This window comes from Nerophis ophidion, linkage group LG08 (genome assembly GCF_033978795.1).
Source record: "Nerophis ophidion isolate RoL-2023_Sa linkage group LG08, RoL_Noph_v1.0, whole genome shotgun sequence".
Lineage (NCBI taxonomy): Eukaryota > Metazoa > Chordata > Actinopteri > Syngnathiformes > Syngnathidae > Nerophis > Nerophis ophidion.
This window is the reverse complement of record NC_084618.1, coordinates 67,148,912-67,168,235: the sequence shown is the minus strand read 5'-3', so window position 1 is coordinate 67,168,235 and position 19,324 is coordinate 67,148,912. Positions and strand designations below refer to the sequence as shown.

At 42.8% G+C, this 19,324-nt stretch overlaps 1 pseudogene; it reads right to left on the bottom strand.

Annotated features, from left to right (window-relative positions):
* Nucleotides 1-17,802, bottom strand: part of LOC133558276 (G protein-activated inward rectifier potassium channel 1-like) — a 35,356-nt pseudogene extending 17,554 nt beyond the window's left edge.
* Between the last annotated feature and the right edge of the window lie 1,522 nt (nt 17,803-19,324).

The window sequence follows — 19,324 nt, the reverse complement described above, 5'->3', positions numbered from 1 at the left end:
TTTGATTCCAGCAGAAATGATGAATAATGCCTAGTAATACATCCATATAACTATTTTCTTGCTTTTTTTAAATGTAATTAAAACAAATAAGAACATAACTAAATCAACAGGAAAAACATGTGGATGTATTTTAATGTAATGTATTTCATTTTTGAATTATTTCAGGAAATAACATAAAACAATAATAATAATAATAAAAATGTACAAAGTTGACAACACATAATAATATAAATGAATATAGTGCAAAAGGTATTGTATAGTATGTAATTCATAATTGACCAGTTTTTGCCTGAAAGGGAGTGGTAAGAAGATAATTTATTTAATCCCACCCTGTTAATCTAATGTATTGATTAGTTATGTGGTCCATTCATCTGCAGCAAAATTAATGTAAAAAAAATGTTTGCATTTCGTAATTGCAGCCTTGCGTCAAAAAATGTCTAAGAGCTCGACACATCCAAGCCGAGATATGATTTGCAACCTGCGTCTATGCCTGCCCGTCAGTCGATCGCGTCGTATTTGCGAGGCTCCATTGTTGTTATTAAGAAATTGGATTTACGGCAGCACGCCTCGTTTCCTGCCCGACTGCCACCTTGCAGCCGTGTGTTCCCTGAAAACAAAGAGTTGCGTTGTGTCCACAGTGCGGCGAGGCTTGTGCACACTCTGTCTCGTGCACACGAACCCACACAAAGACTACATATGCCACCCTCACATTGTACGAATAGGCTTTGGAGAAATTGTGTTTACATTAATTACATCAAATGACGTCCGTGCTAGCATACATGTAATACGGATATCCTCAATGTTGTATAACCCATATAGTCAATGACTTATGGACAATTAGTTGCTAAGTCCTAAACACGATTTGCTTGATGGCGAAACTTCACTAACATGTATTTTCTGCTCCTTAAAATGAATGTGGCGTCATATCAGTTTTTGAATAATTTGTATAGTACAGGCCGAAAGTTTGGACACACCTTCTCCTCATTCAATGCGTTTTCTTTATTACGAGTTATGTCCATACATCCATTTTTTTACCGCTTGTCTCTTTTGGGGTCGCGGGAGGTGCTGGAGCCTATTTCAGCTGCATTCGGGCAGAAGGCATACTTAACAAAAAAAGGTGAAATAACTGACAACATGTTTTGTATTCTAGTTTCTTCAAAATAGCCTCCCTTTGCTCTGATTACTGTTTTGCACACTCTTGGCATTCTCTCGATGAGCTTCAAGCACACCTGTGAAGTGAAAACCATTTAGGGTGACTACCTCTTGAAGCTCATACGTATACATTTGGACAAATGTATGCGTCTGGATAAAACCTTCATTTGAGTTGTTTACCATGTAAGCCCAAATCCAATCTGTTTTCGAGTTGCCAAATCGGGCATATTTCGCACGAGAAATGCTGCCAAAAATGTATTAATGGTAGAGATGTCCGATAATATCGGCAGGCCGATAAATTCTTTAAAATCTAATATCGGAAATGATAGTTATCAGTTTCAAAATTATCGTATCGGTTTTAGAAAAAGTTAAATGTATGTCTTTTTAAAACGGCGCTGTGTAGAAGGACGTAGGGAGAAATACAGAGTCCCAATCAACCTTAAGGTACTGCCTTTGCGTGCCGGCCCAGTCACATAATATATATGGCTTTTTTCACACACACAAGTGAATGCAAAGCATACTTGGTCAACAGCCATACAGGTCACCCTGAGGGTGGCCGTGTAAACAACTTTAACACTGTAACAAATATGCGCCACAATGTGAACCCAGACCAAACAAGAATGACAAACACATTTCGGCAGAACATCTGCACCGTAACAGTACATAAACACAACAGAACAAATACCCAGAAGCCCTTGCAGCACTAACTCTTCCGGGACACTACAATATACACGCCCCGCTACACCTGCAACCCCCACCTCAACCCCGCCCACCTCAACCTCCTCATGCTCTCTCAGGGAGAGCATGTCCTTAATTCCAAGCTGCTGTTTTGAGGCATGTTAAAAAAAAGAATGCACTTTGTGACTTTATTAATAAATATGGCGGTGCCATGTTGGCATTTATTTCCATAATTTAAGTTCAAGGTTCAAGTTTATTCGTCACATGCAGACTACACCACAGTGAAATGCTTTTTTTCCATGCTCTTCAGATATTGCATGCAATGGGATCCAATCACTACTTGCAGAATCTAATATACTAAATACAAAAAAATACAAAAAATAGCTCTGATGTACATTAATTACAAGACAATTAAGTTGCACAATAAGTCACAGTAGTTATGGTAGAAGTATTCAGTACAAGTAGAAGTACAGTAGTCAAATACAGTACCAGTGCAAGATCAAATAGTATAACATCCATCCATCCATCCATCATCTTCCGCTTATCCGAGGTCGGGTCGCGGGGGCAGCAGCCTAAGCAGGGAAGCCCAGACTTCTCTCTCACCAGCCACTTCGTCGAGCTCTTCCCGGGGGATCCCGAGGCGTTTCCAGGGCAGCCGGGAGACATAGTCTTCCCAACGTGTCCTGGGTCTTCCCCGTGGCCTCCTGCCGACTGGACGTGCCCTAAACACCTCCCTAGGGAGGCGTTCGGGTGGCATCCTGACCAGATGCCCGAGCCACCTCATCTGGCTCCTCTCGATGTGGAGAAGCAGCGGCTTTACTTTGAGTTCCTCCCGGATGGCAGAGCTTCTCACCCTACCTCTAAGGGAGAGCCCCGCCACCCGGCGGAGGAAACTCATTTTGGCCGCTTGTACCCGTGATCTTATCCTTTCGGTCATGACCCAAAGCTCATGACCATAGGTGAGGATGGGAACGTAGATCGACCGGTAATATTGAGAGCTTTGCCTTCCGGCTTAGCTCCTTCTTCCCCACAACGGATCGATACAACGTTTGCATTACTGAAGACGCCGCACCGATCCGCCTGTCGATCTCACGATCCACTCTTCCCCCACTCGTGAACAAGACTCCTAGGTACTTGAACTCCTCCACTTGGGGCGGTATAACATATAATAATATAATATGTACAGTATAGGAAGCAACAAATATTAAGGTGTCTACAGTTGTTTGGCAGTCGAGTAGTGACAGTAGTATGAACATTTATATCTGGCCCTCATTGCTTTTTTTATCCTGCACTACCAAGAGCCAATGCAACAAAATTTCATTCTTATTTGTACTGTAAAGTTCAAATTTGAATGGCAATAAAAATGAAGTCTAAGTTTAAAGTTAATGGAACAGTATGACTTCTTTATACTCTTGTTTTTACATTATTTTTACATTATTGCATCATTGAATGAAGAGTATTGTAGTCCGGTAATTACAGTGGTAAGTAAAGTGTTTTTACATTATTTTTTTACATTAATTACAGTCATTGAATGAAGAGTTTGTGTCCGGTATTTGCAGTGGTAAGTAAAGTGTTTTTACATTATTTTACAGTCATTGAATGAAGAGTATTGTAGTCCGGTAATTATAGTGGTAAGTAAAGTGATTCTTGTGCATGCGGTTTTGTGCAATTGTGATGAGTGTTCATCAGCGGTGCAGTTGAGCAGTCTGATGGCTTGGGGATAGAAGCTCCTCCTGAGTCTCTCCGTGTTGGCCATGAGACTCCGGTAGCGCTTGCTTGACTGCAGCAGTGAGAAGAGGCAGTTGCTTGGGTGGCTAGAGTCCCTCAAAATCCTCTTGGCCTTGGATCTACACCGCCTGGTGTAGATGTGCGCTCGGCTGATCTCGAGTTGATTTATTTTGGAAAACCTTGTTACATTGTTTAATGTATCCGACGGGGCATCACAACAAAATTAAGCATAATAGTGTGTTGATTCCACGACTGTATATATCGTTATCGGTTAAAATCGGTATCTGTAATTGAGTTGGACAATATCGGATTATCGGACATCTCTAATTATTTGCACAGCTTATGTTATTCATTTTACGTAGAAAGAATAATTTTCTATATTATTTATGTTATGTAATTCTGTGCTACTCAAACAATTTATTTTCTGTGCTGTTAATACCCATCTTGACTAACTGTGTTAATAAAAGTGCCACTGACCGTTTACTGTCATTTACTTTAATTTCAGTCAATCTTGCTCAAAAATGAGTATCTTTATATGTATACTTTCACCAGAAAATATATCAAGATATGTACCGATATGTATCGACTTTAAGTAAAAATACAAACCCCGTTTCCATATGAGTTAGGAAATTGTGTTAAATGTAAATATTAACGGAATACAATGATTTGCAAATCCTTTTCCACCCATATTCAATTGAATGCACTACAAAGACAAGATATTTGATGTTCAAACTCATAAACTTTTTTTTTTTTTTTCAAATAATAATCAACTTAGAATTTCATGGCTGCAAAATGTGCCAAAGTAGTTAAGAAAGAGCATGTTCACCACTGTGTTACATCACCTTTTCTTTTAACAACACTCAATAAACGTTTGGGAACTGAGGAAACTAATTGCTGAAGCTTTGAAAGTGGAATTCTTTCCCATTCTTGTTTTATGTAGAGCTTCAGTCGTTCAACAGTCCGGGATCTCCGTTGTCGTATTTTACGCTTCATTATGCGCCACACATTTTCGATGGGAGACAGGTCTGGACTGCAGGCGGGCCAGGAAAGTACCTGCACTCTTTTTTTTACGAAGCCACGCTGTTGTAACACTTGTCTTGCTGAAATAAGCAGGGACGTCCATGATAACGTTGCTTGGATGGAAACATATTTTGTTCCAAAACCTGTATGGACCTTTCAGCATTAATGGTGCCTTCACAGATGTGTAAGTTACCCATGCCTTGGGCACTAATACACCCCCATACCATCACACATGCTGGCTTTTGAACTTTGCGCCTATAACAATCCCATTGGTTATTTTCCTCTTTGTGTCCTCTGTTTCCAAATATAATTTGAAATGTGGACTCGTCAGACCACAGAACACCTTTCCACATCTTAGGTGAGCTCGGGCCAAGCCAAGCCGGCGGCGTTTCTGGATATTGTTGATAAATGGGTTTGGCCTTGCATAGTAGAGTTTTAACTTGCACTAACTGATAACAATCCGGATGGTTATTTTCCTCTTTGTTCCAGAGGACATCACGTCCACAGTTTCCAAATATAATTTGAAATGTGGACTCGTCAGACCACAGAACACTTTTCCACTTTGCATCAGTCCATCTTAGATGAGCTCGGGCCCAGCGAAGCCAGCGGCGTTCCTTGGTGTTGTTGATAAACGGCTTTTGCTTTGCATAGTAGAGTTTTAACTTGCACTTACAGATGTAGCGACCAACTGAAGTTACTGACAGTGGTTGTATGAAGTGTTCCTGAGCCCATGTGGTGATATCCTTTACACACTGATGTGGGTTTTTGGTGCAGTACCGTCTGAGGAATCAAAGGTCCGTAATATCATCGCTTACGTGCAGTGATTTCTCCAGATTCTCTGAACTTTTTGATGATTCTACGGACCGTAGATGGTAAAATCCCTAAATTCCTTGCAATAGCTCGTTGAGGAATGTTGTTCTAAAACTGTTCGACAATTTGCTAACAAAGTGGTGACCCTCGCTCCATCCTTGTGTGTGAATTACTGAGCATTGCATGTAAGCTGCTTTTATACCCAATCATGGCACCCAACTGTTCCCGATTAGCCTGCACACCTGTGGGATGTTCCATATAAGTGTTTGATGAGCATTCCTCAACTTTATCAGTATTTATTGCCACCTTTCCCAACTTCTTTGTCACGTGCTGCTGGCATCAAATTCTAAAGTTAAGTTTGAACATCAAATATGTTATCTTTGTAGCATATTCAACTGAATATGGGTTGAAAATGATTTGCAAATCATTGTATTCCGTTTATATTTACATCTAACACAATTTCCCAGCTCATATGGAAACAGGGTTTGTATATCGAGATAGACTTTTTCGTCCATATCGCCCAGCCCTACTTGAGTCTTTATAATATTTGCCATCCAAACTCCAACCAAATCCCTTCTTTTTCGAAGTCCATCCATCCATTTACTACCACTTGTCCCATTCGGGGTCGCGGTGGGTGCTGGAGCATATCTCAGCTGCATTCGGGCGGAAGGCGGGGTATACCCTGGACAAGTCGCCACCTCATCACAGGGCCAACACCGATAGACAAACATTCACACTCACATTTACACACTAGGGACCATTTAGTGTAACCAATCAGCCTATCCCCAGGTGCATGTCTTTGGAGGTGGGAGGAAGCCAGAGTACCCGGAGGGAACCCACACAATCACAGGGAGAACATGCCAGAATCGAACCCAGGAACTGCGTCTTGTGAGGCAGACGCACTAACCCCTGTGCCACCGTGCTGCTCTTTGAAGTCAGAATCATTAAAAAATGATGGCTGCAAATTACACTCTACTCCCATTTTGCGTAAGTCAATTTGACTGGCGAGGTACATACTCTGCCAAATTTGCCATTATTCTGAAATATATGCATGCTGACAAAGGAACACAGAGGCCTTAGAAAGACTGGAATTGTCTTGACTTCTTGTGTACCTGCTGTAAGATTGCAGGACACGGCTTAAATCTAACGTGTCCTTGCAGAAAACATCAAAGTCGGCCAAACCTAAAAGTGTCCGTGTTGCAGATGTTCCGTCTTAGCGCAAGAGTGACTAAAAGAGATAGAAAGGCTCACTAAGTACACAAATTGCTGTTTTAATCAATGCGCGTACAGTCCGCCACCTATATTGTCCCCCGGGGGCGTATCCATCTCAGCTGAGGACATTTAGAGCCGGCGTTGAACTTATAGAGATACAGCCCGCTGAGAGCTTTTCTGCTGACGCAGTGAGGACGCTGTGTGATGACCCTGCAGCAGGTGCACTCAGCTCGGCCATGAAGAACGAACATCGCACAAAGTATGTGGGAAAATTGTTCGTCGCCGATATAAACGAGGTCTCCACAAGGCTTGATTGCACGGTGGGAAGCTGCAAAATCCAAGCTACAGTGAATGCAATCCTAAGAAGATGTGTTAACAAACAATAACAAAGGAGGGTCTCCTATTTTGTAAGAGTTTGACAAGTTGACCCCGCGATCCCGAACGGGACAAGCGGTAGTAAACGGATGGATGGATGGACAATTTGACTATTTTATCCTTAGAGAAGTGACCAGCAGTGGATGATGTCACCTATGTGGTATCAGCTTGGCTTGCTTGGACCAGGGACTAGGAGTACTCACCCTAATATTGGACAATATTTTCTTAAAGTCTAAAAAATATTGCGTGTCTTATATTTGGAGTATAGAGAGAAGTACTGTGCATTGAAACAAGCAGATTGCAACTTTTCCTTAAGCGAGTCAGAGCTTTTCATTTTTTCACTCACACACACACACACACACACACACACACACACACACACACACACACATACACACACACACACACACACACACACACACACACAGCAGTGACCAACAAGCATCTCAAAGATTGTTAGAAAGTTAGGAAAAAACAGAGCGTTATGATGCTAATTTCAAGATTAAGCAGCTAAGAAATATGATATCCTTTTTTACTTGCGGAAGCTAAGGCCCCATTTACACTGCTTAACAAATCCCTTTTTTTTAACCCTCAAGTGACACGGATCTGATTTTTTTTTTTACAGTTTAAAAACTTCAAAATAGATGTAGCAACAAACTGTAGTTACTGACAGTGGTTTTCCTGAGCCCTTGTGGTGATATCCTTTAAGCGAGTCAGAGATTTTCATTTTTTCACTCACACACACACACACACACACACACACACACACACACACACAGCAGTGACCAACAACTATCTCAAAGATTGTTAGAAAGATAGGAAAAAACAGAGAGTTATGATGCTAATTTCAAGATTAAGCAGCTAAGAAATATGACATCCTTTTTTACTTGCGGAAGCTAAGGCCACATTTACACTGCTTAACAAATCCCTTTTTTTAACCCTCAAGTGACACAGATCAGATTTTTTTTTTCAGTTTAAAAACATCAAAATAGATGTAGCAACAAACTGTAGTTACTGACAGTGGTTTTCCTGAGCCGTTGTGGTGATATCCTTTACACACTGATGTCAGTTTTTGATGCAATACCGCCTGAGGGATCCAAGGTTATGGGCATTCAATGTTGGTTTTCGGCCTTGCCGCTTACGTACAGTGATTTCTTCGGATTCTCTTAACCCTTTGTAGATATTACGGACTGTAGATGGTGAGATCCCTAAATTCCTTGCAATAGCTCGTTGAGAAATGTTGTTCTTAAACTGTTGGGACAATTTGCTCACGTATTTATTTACAGAGTGGTGACCCTCGCCCCATCCTTATTTGTGAGTGACTGAGCATTTCATGGAAGCTGTTTTTATACCCAATCATGGCACCCACCTGTTCCCATTCAGCCTGTTCACCTGTGGGATGTTCCAAAGTAGTGTTTGATGAGCTGGTTAAAACTCGACCATGCAAAGCGAAAGCCATTTATCAACAACACCCAGAAACGCAGATGGCCTTCGCTGGGCCCGAGCTCATCTAAGATGGACTGTTGCAAAGTGTTAAAGTGTTTTGAGGTCTGACGAGCCCACATTTCAAATTGTTTTTGGAAACTGTGGACGTAGTTTCCTCCAGAACAAACAGGAAAATAACCATCCGGATTTTTATAGGTGCAAAAATGAAAAGCCAGCATCTGTGATGGTATGGAGGTGAATTAATGCCCAAGGCATGGGTAACTTACACGTCTGTGAAGGCACCATTAATGCTGAAAGGTACATACAGGTTTTGGAGCATCATATGTTGCCATCCAAGCAACATTATCATGGACGCCCCTGCTTATTTCAGCTAGAAAATGGCAAGCCACGTGTTACAACAGAGTGGCTGGTACTAGAGTGGCCTGCCAATATTCCAGACCATATTGGGGCCACATTGGACGGTGTGTGTGTTTACACTGGAGTCTGATAAACATTACATTTTACTTGCAGTGTAAACAGTAAGCTGGAAAAAAATTAAAATATTGAAAAAATCTGATTTGGGACACTTTGGTCTGCAGTGTAAACCTGGTAAATGTGTCTCTGTCCCTAAAAGGGTGGAGGAAGGCCCGCAAACAGGTTTTATCCGGCCCGCGGGATGAGTTTGCTGAGTATTAAAATGGGCCAAAATTTTTGAATGAAAGACACTGCTATTCTAAATGTGTCCACTAGATGTCACAATAGCAATTCTTTGTATAATTGTAGTATGTATATGAAAAAAAAAATAAACCACATGATGAAAATTTGCAAACTACATGAATAAGATCCTGTAATTTGATTTTAATATATTTTTTATCTTGATTGATTGGAAATTAATACCAATGAGTTGACTGATGAACATTATCACATAATTTAATCAGAAAATATAAATAACGACAAATAAAGATAGAATACTATAAACCGCAACATGAAAGTGTAAAAAAAAACACATTATGATTTGTACATTTTCAGAATGTGCTTGTTCTGTTTTTAAACAAAGAAAACAATCTGAAGTTGTCTTTATTTTTAAGTTATCGTGCCGTGATTTTATGAGTCCGGCCCACTTGGGAGTAGATTTTTTTCCATGTGGCCCCCGATCATAAATGAGTTTGACACCCCTGAGTTAGAGCCTTGATGCAAAAATACAATATCATTATAACTCTCTATTTAGTATAGACTGATGTTCCTACTTCTGATTGCAATATGCCATAACGGCTATGGTGGCCCTCAGGGGTCACAATTCATGTAATGGAAATCGATGCAGCGCGGGAGTAGGTGCACATAAACCTAACGAGTCTTTTAGAGCAGTGTTTTTCAACCTTTTTCTGAGTCGTGGCACATTTTTTTCATTGAAAAAATTCTGAGGCACACCACCAGCAGAAAACATTAAAAAATTAAACCCAGTAGTCTATACTGACAATAAAAAGTCGTTTTCGCAACTGTTGGATATGAACATCACTACACATCGCTCGTCTCTCAAGGTACTGTCACGACCTGTCACATCGCGCCATGTTTGGTGTTTTCCTGTGTGTAGTGTTTTAGTTCTTCTCCTGCGCTCCAATTTTGGATGGCTTTTCCTCTTTTGTTGGTATTTTCATGTCTTCCTCGAACCCTATTCCCCGCACCTGCTTTGTTTTCGCCATCAAGACTATTTAAGTTGTGCGGACGTTATCCTTCTTTGCGGGGACATTGTTGATTGTCATGTCATTTTCGGATGTACTTTGTGGACGCCGTCTTTGCTCCACACGCTTTAAGTCTTTGCTGTTGTCCAGCATTCTGTTTTTTTTTTTTACTTTGCAGCCAGTTAAGTTTTAGTTTCATTTGGCATAGCCACCCCTAAGCTTCAATGCCTTTTCTTGGCGGCACTTAGAGACTCGAGCCTCTTGTTTATTTTTGGTTTAAGTGTTAGATACCTTTTTTAAAAAGTTCAATTTAAAGTACCAATGGTTGTCACACACACACGCTAGGTGTGGTGAAATTATCTTCTGCCTTTGACCCATCACCCTCGCCCCCTGGGAGGTGAGGGGAGCAGTGAGCAGCAGCGGAAGCTGCGCCCGGAAATAATTTTGTAGTGATTTAACCCCCAATTCTAACCCTTGATGCAGAGGTAATGGGTCCCATTTTTATAGTCTTTGGTATGGCTCGGCCGGGGTTTGAACTCACGACCTACAAATCTCAGGGCGTACACTCTAACCACGTTTCCTCCCGCATATTGTGATCATGACAAACCATGTTCCGGACATCTACAAAGCAATGCTGCCACCTACTGGTATGGAAGAGTATTACAAGGTTACTCTGCCAAGCTCTAATAGCACAGACACTCAACAACAGCACATTTGCGGATTATAATTACTGGTTTGCCAAAAATATTTTTAATCCATCCATCTATCTATTTTCTACCGCTTGTCCCTTTCAGGGTGGCAGGGGGTGCTGGAGCCTATCTCAGCTGCATTCGGGTGGAAAGTGGTGTACACCATGGACAAGTCACCATCTCATCACAGGGCCAACACAAATAGACAGACAACATTCACACTCACATTCACACACTAGGGCCAATTTAGTGTTGCCAATCAACCTATCCCCAGGTGCATGTCTTTGGAAGTGGGAGGAAGCCGGAGTACCCGGAGGGAACCCACACAGTCACGGGGAGAACATGCAAACTCCACACAGAAAGATCCCGATTCCGGGATTGAACTTGGAACCTTTGATTTGCTTGTTCTATTTTTAAACAAAGAAAACAATCTGAAGCTGTCTTTATGTTTAAGTTATCGTGCTGTGATTTTACCAGCCCGGCCCACTTGGGAGTAGATTTTTCTCCATGTGGCCCCAGATCTAAAATGAGTTTGACACCCCTAAGTTAGAGCCTTGATGTAAAAATACAATATCATTGTGACTCTTGGGAGTAGTTTTTTCTCCATGGCTCCACTTGGCGACCGCGTGGTGAAAGTTGGGAGAGTGGCCGTGCCAGCAACCTAAGGGTTCCTGGTTCGATCCCCAGCTTCTACCAACCTCGTCACGTCTGTTGTGTCCTTGAGCAAGACACTTTACAAATTGCTCCTGATGGGTCGTGGTTAGCGCACGTGCCTCACAATACGAAGGTCCTGAGTAATCCTGAGTTCAAACCCAGGCTCGGGATCTTTCTGTGTGGAGTTTGCATGTTCTCCCCTTGACTGCGTGGGTTGTCTCTGGGTACTCCGGCTTGCTTCCTCCCACCTCCGAAGACATGCACCTGGGGATAGGTTGATTGGCAACACTAAATTGGCCCTTGTGTGTGAATGTTTGTGTGAATGTTGTCTGTCTATCTGTGTTGGCCCTGCGATGAGGTGGCGACTTGTCAAGGGTGTACTACTACAGTTTGTTGCTACATCTGTAAGTGCAAGTTAAAACTCTACTCTGCAAAACGAAAGCCATTTATCAACAACACCCAGAATCGCCGCTGGCTTTGCTGGGCCCGAGCACATCTAAGATGGACTGATGCAAAGTGTAAAAGTTTTCTGTGGTCTGACGTGTCCACATTTAAAATTGTTTTTAGAAGCTGTGGAGGTCGTGTACTCCAGAACAAAGAGGAAAAGAACCATCCGGATTGTTATAGGTGCAAAGTTCAAAAGCCAGCATCTGTGATGGTATGGAGGTGAATTTAAACCCAAGGCATGGGTAACTTACACGTCTGTGAAGGCACCATTAATGCTGAAAGGTACATACAGGTTTTGAAGCAACATATGTTGCCATCCACGTTATCATGGACGCCCCTGCTTATTCCAGCAAGACAATGCCAAGCCACGTGTTACAACAGCCTGGCTTCATAGTAAAAGAGTGCGGGTACTAGACTGGCCTGCCTGTAGTCCAGACCATATTGGGGCCCCATTGGACAGTGTGTGTGTTTACACTGGAGTCTGATAAAGATTACATTTTACTTGCAGTGTAAACAGTAAGCTGGAAAAAAATTTAAATCAGATTTGGGCCACTTTGGCTTGCAGTGTAAACCTAGTAAATGTGTCTCTGTTCCTAAAAAGGTGGTGGAAGGCCCGCGGGATGAGTTTGCTAAGTACAAAAATGAGCCAAAATTTTTGCATGAAAGAAACTGCTGTTGTAAATGTGTCCACTAGATGTCGCAAAAGCAATTCTTTGTATAATTGTAGATGATGCTTCATATGTTGCCGAGACACCCAAAGGGACTAGCGGTAGAAAAAGGATGGATGGATGGTGTGAGTGTGAATGTTGTCTGTCTATCTGTGTTGGCCCTCCGACTGGTCCAGGGTGTACCCCGCCTTCCGCCCGAATGCAGCTGAGCTAGACTCCAGTTCCCACCGCGACCCCAAGAGAAACAAGCAGTAGAAAATGTATGGATGGATGGACGGGTCGTGGTTAGCGCCTTGCATGGCAGCTCCCCCCAGCAGTGTGTGAATGTGGAAATAGTGTCAAAGCGCTTTGAGTACCTTGAAGATAGAAAAGCGCTGTACAAGTATAACCCATTTACCATTTACCATGTGGCCCCCGGTCATACTTGCCAAGCTTGAAACCTCCGATTTCGACAGGTGGGGGTGGGGGGCGTGGTCGCTAGTGGGGCTGAGGCGTGGTTTGGGGGTGTGGTTGGGGCGGGGGGCGTGGTTAAAAGGAGATTATATTTACAGCCAATTCACCAACTCGAGTATTTCATATATATATATATATATATATATATATATATATATATATATATATATATATATATATATATATATATATATATATATGAAATACTTAACTTTCAGTGAATTCTAGCTATAAATATTTATTTATTTTATTATATATATATAAATAAAATAAATAGTTGAATTTCAGACGGCACCTATCAAATACACAGTAATAAAAACACAGTTGTTCTACTAACTGTACTGTGCTTGCCGGTTGCTAAAAAAACAACAACATTTACCTTTCACTACGTCACTTCCAAATTTCCAGAAGATGGCGCATGTATGTGCTTTGCCCTGCCGTCTCTCGCTGTCAGCTCTGTTCATTTTTGTGTTGTTTGCGTCTATTTTCGTCTCTGTCAGCTCACTGCTTGTGTATGACCGCCAAACACTGTTGGATCTTTGCCCCTTTCCCACTGATATGATCAACTTCGGCGTTGGTTTTTGGACGTCCAAGTCAGCTTTTTCACCTGGCCGGATTCCTGCTTTCCTTTCCCGCTTCATGGCTCCTCTCCCCCGCCACCTGCGGGCTGTGTGTCGGGCCCCACCTGGATTAGCTGCGCCCTTGGACGTGCTGGCCCCCGCCAGGTTCGGTCTTGTGAACGCAAGCTCTTTGACAAACAAAACGTATATCCTGAAGGATTTCTTCATTTCCCGCGGACTCGACTTCCTCTGTGTGACGGAAACATGGCTGAGAGCCGGTGAGTCCGCCCCTCTTAATGAACTTCTGCCTCCGGAGTGTTCCTACTTTAATTCTCTGCGGTCGTCCGGTCGAAAAGGAGGAGGATTAGCAGTCGTTTTTAAAAATGCTTCTAACTTTGCATTTTTGAGCTGGAGGGGGGGTGGCCTCCAGATCCAGCTGAATTTCGGGAGATTTTCGGCAGAAAATTTCTTCCGGGAGGCTTTCAAGAGAGGTGCTGAATTTCGGGAGTCTCCCGGAAAATCCGAGAGGGTTGGCAAGTATGCCCCCGGTCTAAAATGAGTTTGACAACCCTGAGTTAGAGTAGGCTGACCATACGTCCTCTTTTCCCCGGACATGTCCTCTTTTGCGGCGTTGTCCGGCGTGTTCTGGCGGGTTTTTTTAAATGCGTCAAATGTCCGGCATTTTGAATTAGGGTTGCGTGTATTTGTTGGCTGAGTTCTTAACGTTTACTTTCGGAGCTTGCATATCACAACATACTAGATGTCGTCATGGCGACACACTACCCCCCTTTACAAGGCTACCGCGCATGCTCGTCACTCCTGTTGCATGTTGGGTAGTGTAGTCCTTTTATTCCCTGGCTCATAACATCACACTAGCTGTAAATATTGTAGCGGCTTGCTACGGGGTGTTAGCCAATGGCTTTGGTTGGGGGTCGGGACTTCCGGGGAAGTTAGGGAAGTGACGCTATTGATAGAAAGTATTGGTTCGAGTTTTGCCGGGAAAAGGAAATAGACTTCTTGGGAAACACTAAGGTGAGTGTAAGACTCCAGAGATTTAAGCGTTAAATATAAAATGTATGTATGCCCTGGCACGCCATTATTATCATTTCATGACCCAAGCAAAACACTTTTTACACTTTTATACTGAAATAAATACACCTACAATTTATTAAATAAAAACATAGAAAAAACTACCAGCAGCGGTAAAGTTTAGATCCATGAAGGGAAGAAGAAAGTGAATGAATGTTTATAACTGAATACATTTTCATATGTATATAAATTGTTTTTCTTTTTTTATTATTTTTTTAAATGAATTAAGTAACATTTATGACAACCTTTTTCCAAAACACGATATAAAATGTGAGATACAACAGGATAATGAATACGTTTATCATTTGTTTTCAAAACGCTTACAAAAAAGTGGGACCCCAAAAATTTACGGTGGGACCCCATTTTTATGACTTGATGGGGTCCGTGGGACCCAATTTTAGAAATCCCTAGCGTCAACACAGCCGTCAACAGAGGAGAAAAAATGCTTTATTTAAATAAATACACACAGATAGACAGACAACATTCACACTCACATTCACACACTAGGGCCAATTTAGTGTTGCCAATCAACCTATCCCCAGGTGCATGTCTTTGGAAGTGGGAGGAAGCCGGAGTACCCGGAGGGAACCCACGCAGTCACGGGAAGAACATGCAAACTCCACACAGAAAGATCCCGAGCCTGGGATTGAACCCAGGACTGCAGGACCTTCGTATTGTGAGTGTGAATGTTGTATGTCTATCTGTGTTGGCCCTGCGATGAGGTAGCGACTTGTCCAGGGTGTACCCCGCCTTCCGCCCAATTGTAGCTGAGATAAGCGCCAGCGCCCCCCGCGACCCAAAAGGGAATAAACGGTAGAAAATTGATGGATGGATATTATTTATAAAGCAAGTTCGAGTATCATTGGCAAATTTTCACCTACTCCCGGCCTTGGCGTGCTGCCCGCCTTGGCACGCAAATATGTTTGATTGATTGATTGATTGATACTTTTATTAGTAGATTGCACAATTCAGTACATATTCTGTACAATTGACCACTAAATGGTAACACCCGAATAAGTTTTTCAACTTGTTTAAGTCGGGGTCCACGTTAATCAATTCATGTGTCCTCTTTTTGGGATTTCAGAATATGGTCAGCCTATGTTAGAGTCGTTATGCAAAAATACAATATCTTTATGACTATCTATTTTTATTTTTTACTTCTGCTTGCAATATGCCATAACGGCTATGGTGGCCCTCAGGGGTCACAATTCATCCGAGGAAAGTAATGGAATTCGACACAGCGCGGGACAAAGTGCACATAAACTTCTAACGCAGGGGTGCCCATTACGTTGATCGCGAGCTACCAGTCAATCGCGGGGGGTGTGTCAGTCGATCTCCAGCCAGGCTTTTAAAAAAAATAGACCTAAAAATTAGTGATCATCAATCTTCACCAAGACGTCACTTAAATGACATTCACGGTACCGGAGGGTCTTGTGAGATGACGCTGGCTGCTGCAAGATCATTATTATGAAAATATGACCGAGAGGAAGGCGAGAAACACTTTTTATTTCAACAGACTCTCGCGCCGTACCTTCCGTCAAAACTCTAAAGGCCGACTGCACATTTCCTATCTTCACAATAAAAGCCCTGCTTCATGCTGCCTGCGCTAACTAAATACAGAGTCTCGGAAAACTGGCGTGCACAAGCGATCCCTCAGAAAGCTGGCGTGCACATCACTTGTGCACGCCAGCTTTCCGAGACTCTTATTTTGTTAGCGCAGGCAGCATGAAGCAGGGCTTTTATTGTGAAGATAGGAAATGTGCAGTCGGCCTTTAGAGTTTTGACGGAAGGGACGGCGCGAAAGTCTGTTGAAATAAAAAGTGTTTCTCACCTTCCTCTCTGTCATTTTTTCATAATAATGAACTGGCAGCAGCCAGCGTCATCTCACAAGACCCTCGGGTGCCGTGAATGTCAATCAAGCAAGCTACGGAATTTGCCGTCAATGTTTTTCTTGTAAAGTGTATGGAAGCTGGATGAATTAGATGCCAAAAACCAACCACTTTCATGTGGTATTGTACAGAAAGGACAACTTTTTTTCTCCTCCATTTGAAAATGTGGGCGTTATCATCATTACTGTCTGATTCCAATCAATGCAAGTCATCAGAATCAGGTAATACACCAACTTATATTCTTGTCTTTGTGAAAGAAAGACATCTATATGTGTTACACATGTTTGTATTATCATTAAACACATTTAACTTGTTTACAAAAATGTTTATTTCATAAATAAATAAATATAAATGATATATATAAATGAGGTAGATCCCCTCGAGTTGGTCAATTGAAAAGTAGCTCGCCTGCAGAAAAAGTGTGGGCACCCCTGCTCTAACGAGTCTTTTAGAGTAGAGTAGGAGTAGAGTTGAACTTCGGCTGCAAGTTCCAACTCACCTTAATGACTTTGCACCGGATCTGCGCCGACACCATGTGGCTGTTCCTCAGGTTGCCCACCCGGAACATGAGGCACAGCTTGCCGTCCCGCTGCGAGACGACGGCGTCCTGGCTGAACATGAGCGTCTCGGCGCGCTTCTTGGGCTGCGACATCTTGATGAACATGCAGCCGATGAGGAAGGCGTCCACGATGGAGCCCAGCAGCGACTGGAAGAGGAAGAGGAGGATGCCCTCGGGACACTTCTCCGTGATGTAGCGGTAGCCGTACCCGATGGTGGCCTCCGTCTCGATGAAGAAGAGGAAAGCAGAGGGAAAGTTGTAGACGTTGGCCACGCAGGGCGTGTAGGACGCGTCGTGGCCGCCGCGGCTCAGGTCGCCGCGGATGTAAGCGATGAGCCACCACATGGAGGCCATCACCAGCCACGCCACCGTGTAGGTGAGGATGAAAATCAGAAGGTTCCAGCGCCACTTTAGGTCCACCAGCGTGGTGAAGAGGTCGGAGATGTAGCGGCTGGTCTCGCCGCCCAGGTTGCCGTGTTGCACGTTGCAGCGGCCGTTTTTCTCCACGAAGCGCTGCCGCTTCCTTTTGGCCGGCGCGCAGAAAGTCGCGCCCCGGTCGGTGTTCACCACCTGGTAGTCCTCGCCGAATTTCCTCCGTAAGGCTGACATGGTGCACGATAATACCGTTGTTGTTGGGTTTTTTTTTTTTTTTGTTTTGTTCAACTTTACAGTCAATACTTGAAGACAGCAGTCCGCTTCTTCAAGCAAGTTCCGTGCACCCCCACCCGCCCGGCCGCCCCCCTGCGAGGAGAAAGCCTGCACATCCCGCCCGACCCTCGCATCTTCTGAGGGTGCAGATGCGCGTCTCTCCCGCGCCAAGAAGCCCTTTTTATGGATTCTGCGCATTACGCGCACGCGCACACGGTCTTTTTTACGCAAGAAAAAAAACAACTTTGTGGCTCATCTATGTCAGGGGTTCTCAACCTTTTTTCAGTGATGTACCCCTTGTGAACATTTTTTTAATTCAAGTACCCCCTAATCAGAGCATAGCATTTTTGGTTGAATAAAAGAGATAAAGAAGTAAAATACAGCACTATGTCATCAGTTTCTGATTTATTAAATTGTACAACAGTGCAAATTATTGCTCATTTGCAGTGTTGTTTCTTGAAGTATTTGGAAAAAAAAGATATAAAAATAACTAAAAACTTGTTTAAAAATAAACAAGCGATTCAATTATACATAAAGATTTCTACACATAGAAGTAATCATCAACTTAAAGTGCCCTCTTTGGGGATTGTAATAGAGATCCATCTGGATTCATGAAGTTAATTCTAAACATTTCTTCACAAAACAATAAATCTTTAACATCAATATTTATGGAACATGTCCACAAAAAATCTAGTTGTCAACACTGAATATTGCATTGTTGCATTTCTTTCCACAGTTTATGAACTTACATTCATATTTTGTTGAAGTATTATTCAATAAATATATTTTTCAAGGATTTTTGAAATGCTGCTATTTTTAGAATATTTTTGAAAATCTCAAGTACCCCTTGGCATACCTTCAAGTACCCCCAGGGGTACACGTACCCCCATTTGAGAGCCACTGGTCTATGTGGATCCAGATCAATGTGATAATATCTGGTTCAGGTCATATAGTTAAAGTAACTGTAAAAAAAAGGGGGGGTTTCAAAAAGTGTATATTTCTTCCCATTACCTTTTATATATAATATGTTTAACCCATCCATCCATCCATTTTCAACACAGATAGACAGACAACATTCACACACATTTACACACTAAGGCCAATTTAGTGTTGCCAATCAACCTAGCCGCATGTGCATGTGTTTAATTTTATTGTATTTTTTTTTCATTTATCAAATTGTCTTTTATCCACCCATTATCTCTTTTGGGGTCGTGGGGGGGGGGGGGGGGGGGTTGCTGGGGCCTATCTCAGCTGCATTCGGACGGTAGGCGGGGTACATCCTGGACGAGTCGCCACCCTCATCACAGGGCCAACACAGATAGACAGACAACATTCACACTCACATTCACACACTAGGGACAATTAAGTGTTGCCAATCAACCTGTCCCCCAATGTGCATGTCCATCCATCCATTTTCTACCGCTTATTCCCTTTGGGGTTGCGGGGGGCGCTGGTGCCTACTTTAGCTACAATCAGGCGGAAGGCGGGGTACACCCTGGACAAGTCGCCACCTCATCGCAGGGCCAACACAGATAGACAGACAACATTCACACTCACATTCAAACACTAGGGTCAATTAAGTGTTGCCA